We start from the raw sequence: 10,352 nt of genomic DNA, 5'->3' as shown, positions 1-10,352 counted from the left end.
GTATAGTTTGGGCTTTTCTGTCGCTCACAGCCACAGCTAATTCTAATCGACATACACACCCAGAGACAAAGGCAGCATCTGAGGCTGGAACATATGCAGAGAGAGAATCCACTCCCTTCCCAGGTGAGTTTGCCCAGGACTGGGGGAAGGTACAGACTGTCCTCCTCCACCTCCAGAGACCTTCTAGGTAAACTCACTAAAGTTTTGCTATTCGCTGTCAGGACTAATACAGCCAACAAGCAGCCAGTCCAGTTTGGCTACTGAACCCTTGCTCTGTGGCTCCCTCACACCAGACCAAAGCCGGGGGCTGGCGAGAGAGCTCCTCCTGCCTCACCCTGCACCATTGCATTTGAAGACTCTAATCACAGTTTGCTAGGCCAGGTAGGGTTTGCAGAGGTCACTTCCATTTGCAGAGTGTCTCACCCCGAATGTTTCTGTCTCTCACTTAGAGCTGCTACTAAGGTACATGCTCCCCATCACACTGAGGTCCCCAGGCCCAGCCAGGAGCCCCTGGAAGTACCAGCCACATCTGAGGGACACCAGGGACAGCTGGATTCTTTTTTTTTTAAGATTTTATTTATTTATTCATGAGAGACAGAGAGACACACACACACAGAGAGAGAGAGAGGCAGAGACACAGGCAGAGGGAGAAGCAGGCTCCACGCAGGGAGCCCAATGTGGGACTCGATCCTGGGACTCCAGGATCACGCCCTGGGCCAAAGGCAGGTGCTAAACTGCCGAGCCACCAGGGATTCCTCCGGGGCAGCTATATTCTTGGTCTTGGTGGATACCTATGACTTGGCTCCCCACCACTATCCTATAGGTTGGGCAGCACAGGGACCTAGGGGGTTCCATGTGGCCTCTCTCTGTGGACAAGCACCTCAAACTCAGAGCTCTCCTGAAACTGGGTCAGGGGCAGCCTTTTGGCCAAGGAAGTAGGAAGGATTGTTACACCATTCAGCTTACGCCATCTGGCCTGGCCCTCAGTGGACCAAGGGCAGCCCCAGGAGCAAACAGCAGTGAGTAAACAACAGGGTTGATGCCCTCTTCCAAAGGCCCACAGGCTGGGCAGAGGGAAATGGAAGTGAGGAAGAGATTGCTGGAGGTCTGGAACTGGCATCCTTGTACTTAACACACTCTGGAGAGAAGACCTATGACTCAAACCTAGGAAAGACAGAGGCCAGAGTGCTGGGTTGGTTTCCATGGTCCCAGCTCTGCCTCACCTTGAGCCCCTCTCTCCCCATGCCTAGCCTTTTCGACAGGGTCCCTCTCATCCCCATCAAGCCCTTTACCCCACGCACACCACACCAGGACTCACACTCACAATGCCTGCCCCGGGGGAATGCAGGCTTGTGGAACCTGCCGTGGGGCAGAGGAAGGCTTCTAATTGGCCAAGTGCCTGCAGGTGTCTGCCAATGAGAAGACTCACCAATAAGAAGAATCACCAGAACCCTGAAGCCCAAATACAGAAAGTGAGAGGGGAAGTCGGGTGGGAACTTGGGTGATCACTGAAGGATGTGGAGAGGGAGGACAAGCCACAAGAAGCCATGCTGGGAGCCACCTGGAAAGCTCTGGTTCTAGGCAAGGCGCAAGAGCAGAGTCAGACCTCAGCACAGAAACTAGAGATTGCAACGAGCAGTGAGGTCTTCCAGCCGTAGACCATGTGGCGTCGCAGGGCAGCCCAAGAAAGCTGTCCTGCAGGGTGCAGGCTGGCCAACGACCTGGTGCCCTCGCACCACCCTGGCCAGGCCACGGAGGGCTTGTAGGAAAGGGGCTCCCTCGGAGCATTAGAATGTATGCGTGAAGGGTGCAGAGCTCGGAGCTCAGGCAGCCCTATGATGTCCCGGGATTGAATGAGTGTGCAAAGTACCAGCAGAGTGTGCATCAGCCCCGAGCAAGCGTGGTGCGCCGCTCAGTTTCTGGCGTCCCACCGCGGGCCCGCAGACAAAGCAGGAGGCAGGCTGTGCAGGCCAGTGGCCGCGTGGCAGGCAGCACCTCTGCTGACCCCTGGCCCGGGCCTCGGGGCTCGACTGAGCAAGTGGTGACTAGGGACTCAGCCCAGCCCTGGGGGGCTTCAGGCTGCCCCCATCATGCTGCTGGCCAGGGCGAGGGGTCTGGACACGCATGAGTCATAGGGGAACCTCCTGCGGAGACCGGGAAGTACAAGCTGAGTGTGCAAATGCAGGGCTAGGACGGGCCACCACTGCTCCCACTAGGCGGAGGTGCAGGTGCCCCCCTCATGCCAGCGGCAACCCGGCCTCCCCTTGCTGACAGGCTGTCCGGTTCTGTGGCTTCAATGCAGCCAGGGAGAGATCAGACTCACTGTCACACGGTGGTTCCCTTTAAAACAGCGACATCCGTCATTACCACGTCACCATCATTATTTCCAAATATTCATGGGGTGCTTATTATGTGCCAGGCACTGTTTGCTGTAAGCTCTTTGCTTGTCCTCAGTCATCCATCTCTCCCATCAACTCCGAGAAAAGGGGTGGTGCTCTATTTAATGCTGCTTTAAGACCTGGGGGAAATGAGATTTTCACTGGATGCAAAGCAAAGGCAGCCACCTGTCCCCATGAGTGAGCAGGAGAGGTAAGGGCTTGGCCCGGGGTGAAAGGGGGCAGGCAGGGATACTCCCCCTTTAAGCCCTGTGTGATCTTGACCAGCCACTCCCCTTTCTGTGCCTCAGTTTACTCATCTATAATAGATGAGGCTGGCTTCGGGGAGCCTGCCTCTTACTGGCTCTATTCCCTCAGCTTTTGTCTGGATTGTTCTAGTTGACCACGTTTCAGGGAGGGCCGCTCCCAGCCCCACCCATCTTCTGGGCTGTCTTAAGCATTTGCATCCTAGGAAGTCTCTGTCTTTGTCTATCTCTCTTTCTCTCTCTCACTCACACACACACACACACACACACACACATACACAGACACACAGAATCCCCAGGTCCTTCCCTCATCGCCCCTCCAACACTGGCAGCCTGTCCATTCCTGTTAGGAGCTGGGCCAGACAAGGCTTGACTCAGTAGGAGCCAGAGAAACCCCATAGTCTGGGCAATCACTATGCTGAGACTCTCCCCAACCCCAATTCCCTCTACCCTTACCTCACCGGGTCCCCACCCCTGGGCTCCAGGCCCAGAGAGCACTGGCCTGAGGTCGACCCTCCAACTGCCCCCCTTCTGCTCTCCCTAAACCACCTACACTGCTGGTCTCTGGGCCTCCTGCTCTATTGTCCCTCCCACCCCCGCCCCCCCATACACACTCAGGGCTGGGCCCTGAGCCCTGGCCTTACCGACCCTCTCTCCTTCCCCCCCCACCCAGTACCCTGCCATACCCTATTATGCCCTCCCCTCTTACCCTTTGCTAACCAAAACTCATCTCCAGTTAAAATCGTTCCTTGGGGTTCAGGAGACAGCAATCACCCTCCCCCAAGGCCTCCTCAGCCCATCCTAGGGTCTTTGCTCCAGATTCCCAGCCCACCCCCACTCCACTCACCACATACCCCCCCAACTCCCATGGCAACCCAAGGCCTGGAGGCAGGAAGGGCAACTAGAGATGGACACCTCCTAGCCCAGTTATAGCTCTTGTGGAGAGCCAGGGATACTCCCCCGGCCACAACAGCGTGTCATCCAGAAATGTGAAAACAAAACCATTTAGAGTCACTCCACATCAGCCACTGAGCCCCCTGCCCCTCCCTGGCTCTGGGATCGGGATCCTGTTCAGCCTTTTGCCCACATTCCAACCTTTCTACATCTTTTCAGACCAACTTTTATCTTTTTTATTCCTCCCTGGATGCAGGCAGATGGGAATCTATATCCTGACTCTATCAATTACTCACTTGCTGTGCAACATTTGGGAAGTGACATAACATCTCTGAGCCTAGAATGGAAATGCTGATACCATCCTCAGAAATGTTTTGGTGAATGTGGGGGAGTGAGTAATGAATGAGAAAGCACCCGGGTTGGATCTGCTATATCGTAGGGCTCAGAAATATTTGTTCCCCTCCCTTTCTCTTCTTCTTGGACTGAAGCCCTCCCTGACCCCACCCTCTTTCATCAGGCAGCCCGTGGAGCGCTCCTGCACCCTTTCCTTTGAGAAGACCTCCCAGACCCTCCCACCCTTTGGCCTCCAGTGGATTTGGGAGGGGCAAGAAGTGAGATGGGGATGGAGGAAATAAATTTGCCAAAGCTCTGCAAGGCGGGGAGGCGGCAGGAGACAGGCTGTAAAGTGAGAGGGCTGGTGTGTGTATTGGAGGAGTGGCTCCCACTCCGCCCACTGGCTGACCTCTTGGGTCAGGTCGCTTCCCTGGGGGGTGGGTGTGAGCCTGCAGCAGCTCGTGCTCCCTGATAATCAGTCTTGACTCCTCCCCATCCACCGTCAGACTTTCTCTGAACCCCAGAACCTTCTGGGGGGGGCAGGGTCTGACCCTCATGGGCTAAGTCACCCAGGCTCCTTTGGCTCCTGGCTTGCTGAGGCTGAGAGAGCAAGTGGTGGGTGGTGCAAGGGGAGAGAAGTCAGAAGTCAGGGTGTCTTCCTCCTCTCCCAGCAGGCCCTGTTTTTGGCAGTGCTGTGCTCCCCGCCTAAGGGCACGGCGCCCGTCCGGCTGGCCCATTTCCCAGGGTAGGGACACTGGCTGGGTTCTAGTAAGAGCTCCCCCTCCCACCCCACCCCTTCAGGACCAGGGGTGGTGATGACTCCCCATGGTAGCTAGTCCCTGGAGCTGTGCCATCACCTAGACCTGCCCACACTCTCCATGGTTCCTTCATCACACTGTCTGCAATGAGCCCTCAGGAAGTGCCATCTGCTTCCCACAAAGACCCAACTGATCCAAGCACCCAGTTCATCAATTCCCCACCACACCCCTCCCTGAACCAAACTGCAGCCCAGCTGGGAGATAAAGGGCCAAAACACTGAATTAAATTCCTGAGGAATCAACCCATCCTCTCCCATCCAGGAGAGGCTCCAGCTCTCGCTCAGGGTATCAAGAGTGGAGATGCAGGCCGGGTGCCAGGCGGGCCCCATCACCTTGACATGTCTCTGCCTGGCTGCTCCCCTCAACCATGTTCTGGGCCCTGCAGAGAAGTCAGGGAAGAAAGGACGGACCCTGTTCCTTGTGGGAAACTCCTTGTCAGACTGGGAGCTCCATGTCTTCCCCATCTGACAAGGTGCTCCCTGAGTGCAGGGGCTGGTCTCACTCATTTGTTTTCTTATTATCCCCAGCATCTAGCTCAAACAGCAAACAACTCCTCAGTGCAAACCTTAGAGACACAGAAAAATGCAAAGCGTGACCACCACCACCCCCATCTGGTAGAGTCTCTCTAAAAGGCCCACAACCCAGTGCAGCTCATATGCTGTAAGTGGTCCAGAGCTGGTCCCTGGAGCACTTGTCCCTCTTGCCAACTCATACCTGTATACCCTTGGGCAAGTCCCTTTACCTTGGGGTGGCCAACTGGTCCCAGTTCTCTGGAGATTGTCCTGGAAAAGTGCCATCTCGAAGGACACTCCTTAATCCCAGGAAAAGCGGGACAGTTGTCCGCTCCACTTAACCTGCCCATGCCTCAGTTTCCCCCTATGTGCCAATAGCACTATCTGCCTCAGGAGGAAGGCTGTGACATAGATGGAATGAGTTCACGCAAATCCAGAACCTAGGAAGCACATGGCACAAAGTAAGCTCTAGATGATTGACCTTCCTTGTCTGTGTTTCCCAGAAGCAGAACAGGGGGCAGGCAGGATTTGACTGTCAAGTAGCTGATTTGGGAAGTGGCTCCAAAGAGCACCAGTAAAGAAGTAAACCACAGGAAGTAAACCCAGAGAGTTGGAGGATAGGAGAGGGCTGCTGGGCAGTCGGGCTCCACCTCACTGCAGAACTCTGGGTGGAGCGTGCCTCAGAGCTGCCCGTCCTGAGGGGCAAGGAATTGGAGGCATATGACCCTCACTCCCATTTCTCTCCTCTTGAGGGCTGTGCCTCCCCAGCACACGCGGCACAGAAGTCTGCACAGTACTTGGCAAAGGTAAGCACAGAGCGGGCAAGGCACTATCGCCACGTATGTATTAACCACACTCACAATGTGCAGCAGACACAGGAGCAGAGGAGACACCTGCCCAGATGTGGGGAACGGGTCAGAGCAGGAGGAGGTATTTTCTGGGTGAGCTTTGAAGCACAAGTACAAGTTTTCCTGGCAAAACAGGGAGCAGGACTTGCACATGATGGACTCACAATAAATATTTCAACGAATGCCAAATACGTCAAGAAAGATTCAAGTGCTTGAATTAGTGGGCCCAATTAGATGGTGGGAAGGCGGGACGCCTGGTGGCTCAGTGGTTCAGCGTCTGCCTTTGGCTCAGGTCATGATCCCGAGGTCCTGGGATCGAGTCCCACATCAGGCTCCCCACAGGGAGGCTGCCTCTCTCTCTGTCTCTCATGAATAAATAAATCAAATTTTTAAAAAAAAGATGGTGGAGAGGCATGGTCAGTCAGAGGAGGAGGTGATGCAGTCAGATGCCTATGGGCATCAGGAGAGGCTGGATCAAGGCACGAGGACCTGAGCAGGCCCCCCATTGACAGGTAAGGAGGAGGGAAGGTAGACCATGTGGAGGAACCTGAAGTGCAAGGCAGAGAAGCAGGACTGGGTAGGGCTAGAAAGGAATGCCAAAGAACGGGAAGGAGGGGGAAAGAAGGGGAAGGAGGATTTAGGGAAAGGAAGAAAGAGAAGGGAAGAACTGAATTTGAGGGAAGAGAGAAAGAGACACAAAGACATAGAAAGCCCAATCACAGGGGTAGAGGGAGAACCACAGAGTCCTGCTCCACAGAGGTTCAAGGAAGAGAGTGAAAACAAGGTTGTATCAAGTTCTCAGGTGCTGAGTCTCGCCCAGAGTGGAGTCATGAGCCGTCGGAAAGGCTTCCCAGAGGAGGTGAGCCTTGAACCAGGAGCTGCTGTGAGCCCAAAAACAGGACTTTCATGGAAAGAAGGCTGCAGGGGCCCTGAGACTGAGAGGGAGCAGAGAGCAAGGCACCTCCAGCAAGCCAGAAGGAGGGCGGGTTCCAGTGGTTATTACCGGAGCTGCACAAATATTGTTGTTTTGACTGGTAGTGGGATTGGTTTATTTTTCCCCAGGAACCACAAGTGTGATGCACAGGTTCATTTTAGAACATGACACCACCGGAAGAGCAACAATCTTTGGCCTAGCCTTTCCCACTTCTGGTGAGAGGCACACATGTGCGCACACACACTTGCATACGCGTGCGCGCGCGCACACACACACACACGAGTCATAAAAAATAACCCAAACCACAAATGTTTAATCCACCAACGCCAAGTATCTGCTGGAAATATCTCAGTTGTCGCAATGGTAAGAGTGTTCCACTTTTTTTTTTTATATGCAAAGCACTTGCAGCAGTGCCTAGAATATAAAAAACCCCACAAACATCTTCACTATTATTGGGAGGCTGGATAGCTCAGTGGCTAAAAGCATGGACATGCAGCCATATCATCTGAGTTCAGAGCTCAACTCCACTACTCACCAGCTGTGTGACAGTGGACAAGTTGCTTAACCTCTCGATTTGTTCATCTAATGTGGGGATAATTAATACTACCTCACTCAAAGGGTTATAAGAGATGTGTTAATACATATCATGAGCTTAGAAAATGGCCTAGCTCAGAGTCAGTGTCATCATCACCATCACCTCTTGTCCATGAAATGCCCAAATTCCCTGAAGCCTATACCATAGACTCCCAGCCCTCCTACCCCCCGCCCCCCACCAGCCATATCCTGGCTAGTAGGGCCCCAGGACCAGGAGGGACAGAGAGAATGGGTGATCCCGTGCATTCAACAGGAAAAGTCAGATGTCCAGAAGCCTTGATTCCGAGATACTGCAAACCTCCGCCTTCTACCCAAAAACTACCTAACGACATCCAGGGCCTGACACCACAGCTACGCCCCTCTCCACCCATCCCCTGCAGCAGCTTCCTAGGAAGAGGGCAGAGCCATTTCCCATCTGGCAGAGACTCTGCCTGTAGCAGCCAAGCTAGGTTCCAGGGTCGGGATGGCAGACAAACTAAAGCTTGGATCTGGTCGGGTTAAATCTCTCTTGGTGGCAGGGTTTGTCTGGGGAGAGAGGAGGTGAGGGTCAGTGGGCACTGGTTCCAGGCTTGGCTTGGAGCAGTAGCGGTCAGACTCGACTGTGCATCCCATCCCCTAGAGGGCTGTGCAAACACAGGGTGCTGTCCCAATCCCTGGAGTATGTGATTTCTAGGACAATTTGCTTTTCATACAAGTTCTTATGTGGAAGCTAAGCGACTGGTCCAGGGAGTTCACTTTAAGAACTGCTGGGTTAGGAGCTTGAGCCTAGATGGCTCTTTGTCTGAATCCCAGTACTACTACTAGGAGCTGTATGACCTTGTTCGGGTCACTTAACTTCCTGGCCTCAGTCTTCTCACTTTGAACACCAGGACCCTAATACCTGTCCTCAGGATGGCTATGAGGATTCCAGAAGTACATGGAGGCACGTGGCCAGCACAGTGCCTGGCTCCCAGTGGATAGACGCTGTGACTGTTGTCATTATCCCTCCAGCGTCTGGGACTGGTGGTTTTCCTCTAGCATCCACTCTTGCCCAATAATGCACCCCTAATTATTAGATAGGCACGTGGCTGCCCAGAATAAAGACTTTATTTCTCAAGTTCCCTTGAGGCAGTGTGGCCTTATGATAACAACTAAGAGTTGTATACTAGATGGGATGTTGTTTTGCTACTGAAGCAGAGATGGAGAACTAATGGAGAAATGCATTTATTTTTCATATGAAGGTCTAGTAGGTGGTCTGTGGCCCTTCTACATTGTTGCTCTATCATTCTCAAATATAAGACCTTCATCTCATCATATAACGTGGCTGCTCCAACTCCTGCCATCACATCCACACCCCAGCCAGTGGGAAGAAAAGAAAGGAAATAGAAAGGTCATACTTGTTCCCTTTCAGGTCGCAACTAGTAGGGGTAAATATCATTTCTACTCATATCACATTGTTTGGAAGTCAGTCACATGACCACATTTAACTACAGGAGGCTGGGAAATGTGCTTTTCAGCCAATCAGCTATACAACCAGTTAGAAATGCCATTACAATGTCAGAAGGGGTGAATGGCCATGGTGTTGGCAACAGGATAGAGTGTGCCCAGCCTCTAGGAATTGTCCTTAAAGGAAGGGAGTATTTCCTTTTTCAGCCCTTACTTTTTGCTGTTGGAATATTCCTGATGTGATGGTAGAAGCTTTAACGGCCCCTGTGGACCACGGGGTGAAAGCTGTGCTCAGGAAGTAGACCAACAACGTAGGAGGGCTGCATCCCTACCCATAGTGGCGCTGTCATACCAGCCCTGAGCTGCTTCCCTCTGGGTTTGGTTTACACGAGAGAGAAATATGTATTTACCTCACTTAGCCCACTGCTATTTGGGATTTTCTGTTCCTGGCAGCTAAACTCGACTGATGGTCTTCTTCCCGGCTAACTGAACTGCTCTTCTGCTAGCACTCCAGCTCAGCTTCCCCACATTGTCAGTTGTCACATGTTCTGGGAAATGGGAGGGAAGGGGGGACTCATGGGACGTTCTGATGTTTTACTCAGATTTCAGCAGTGCACCCCTGGCCCTGGGTTGCTTGCCATCGTAGACTGAAAACCCGCCCTGAGTCTTCATCTTTCCCTGGGTCTTTCCCCTTTGCGGGCTGACTCTGCCATGCTTTCCCACGCTCTGTGTGGCCTTGGTCACGTGACTTGCTTTGGCCGATGGGGTATTAGCAAATGAGATGCCCCCAAAGGCTCAAAGGGTGCTGCTGAGTTTGAGCTTCTCTCTCTACGTCTCTCTCTCTCTCTCTCTCTCTCTCTCTCTCTCTCTCTCTCATTGTATGTCTGGCTCTGTCTGCCACAGCCACGAGAACATTTCTAGGCTAACCTGCTGGAGGAAGAGAGGCAATGGAACTGGGCGTTTCATCTCAGAAGCTAGAACCAAGGCTCAGAGAACCTGAACTCCCCCCGGAGCACCTCTAGTATAAAACGGAGGAAGGAAAGAAATGTCAGCATCCTCAACACCGGCTATGAGCCTGGACTCATCAATTCATTTCAGCGAAGTGGTAATGCCAGGGGTTCCATCCGGTCAGACTTCTGTCCAGCCTCCTGCCTGGCATTAGAGCCTTGGGTGTCCACAGTACCCCAGAGTGCCCCCAGAGACAGCCCCGACACTGCTTCCCCTCACCCATTCCAGTGCAGAATCAGACGCCAAAGTATTTCTCTGTGAAGACAGACCTCTAGATTGTTGAGTCCAGGTGTGTTGGTCAGCTCATGTGACTATGACAAAAGACCGTAGTAGACTGCATGACTT

Source organism: Vulpes vulpes, chromosome 1, assembly GCF_048418805.1.
Source record: "Vulpes vulpes isolate BD-2025 chromosome 1, VulVul3, whole genome shotgun sequence".
NCBI lineage: Eukaryota > Metazoa > Chordata > Mammalia > Carnivora > Canidae > Vulpes > Vulpes vulpes.
Note: the sequence above shows the minus strand (reverse complement) of the source record.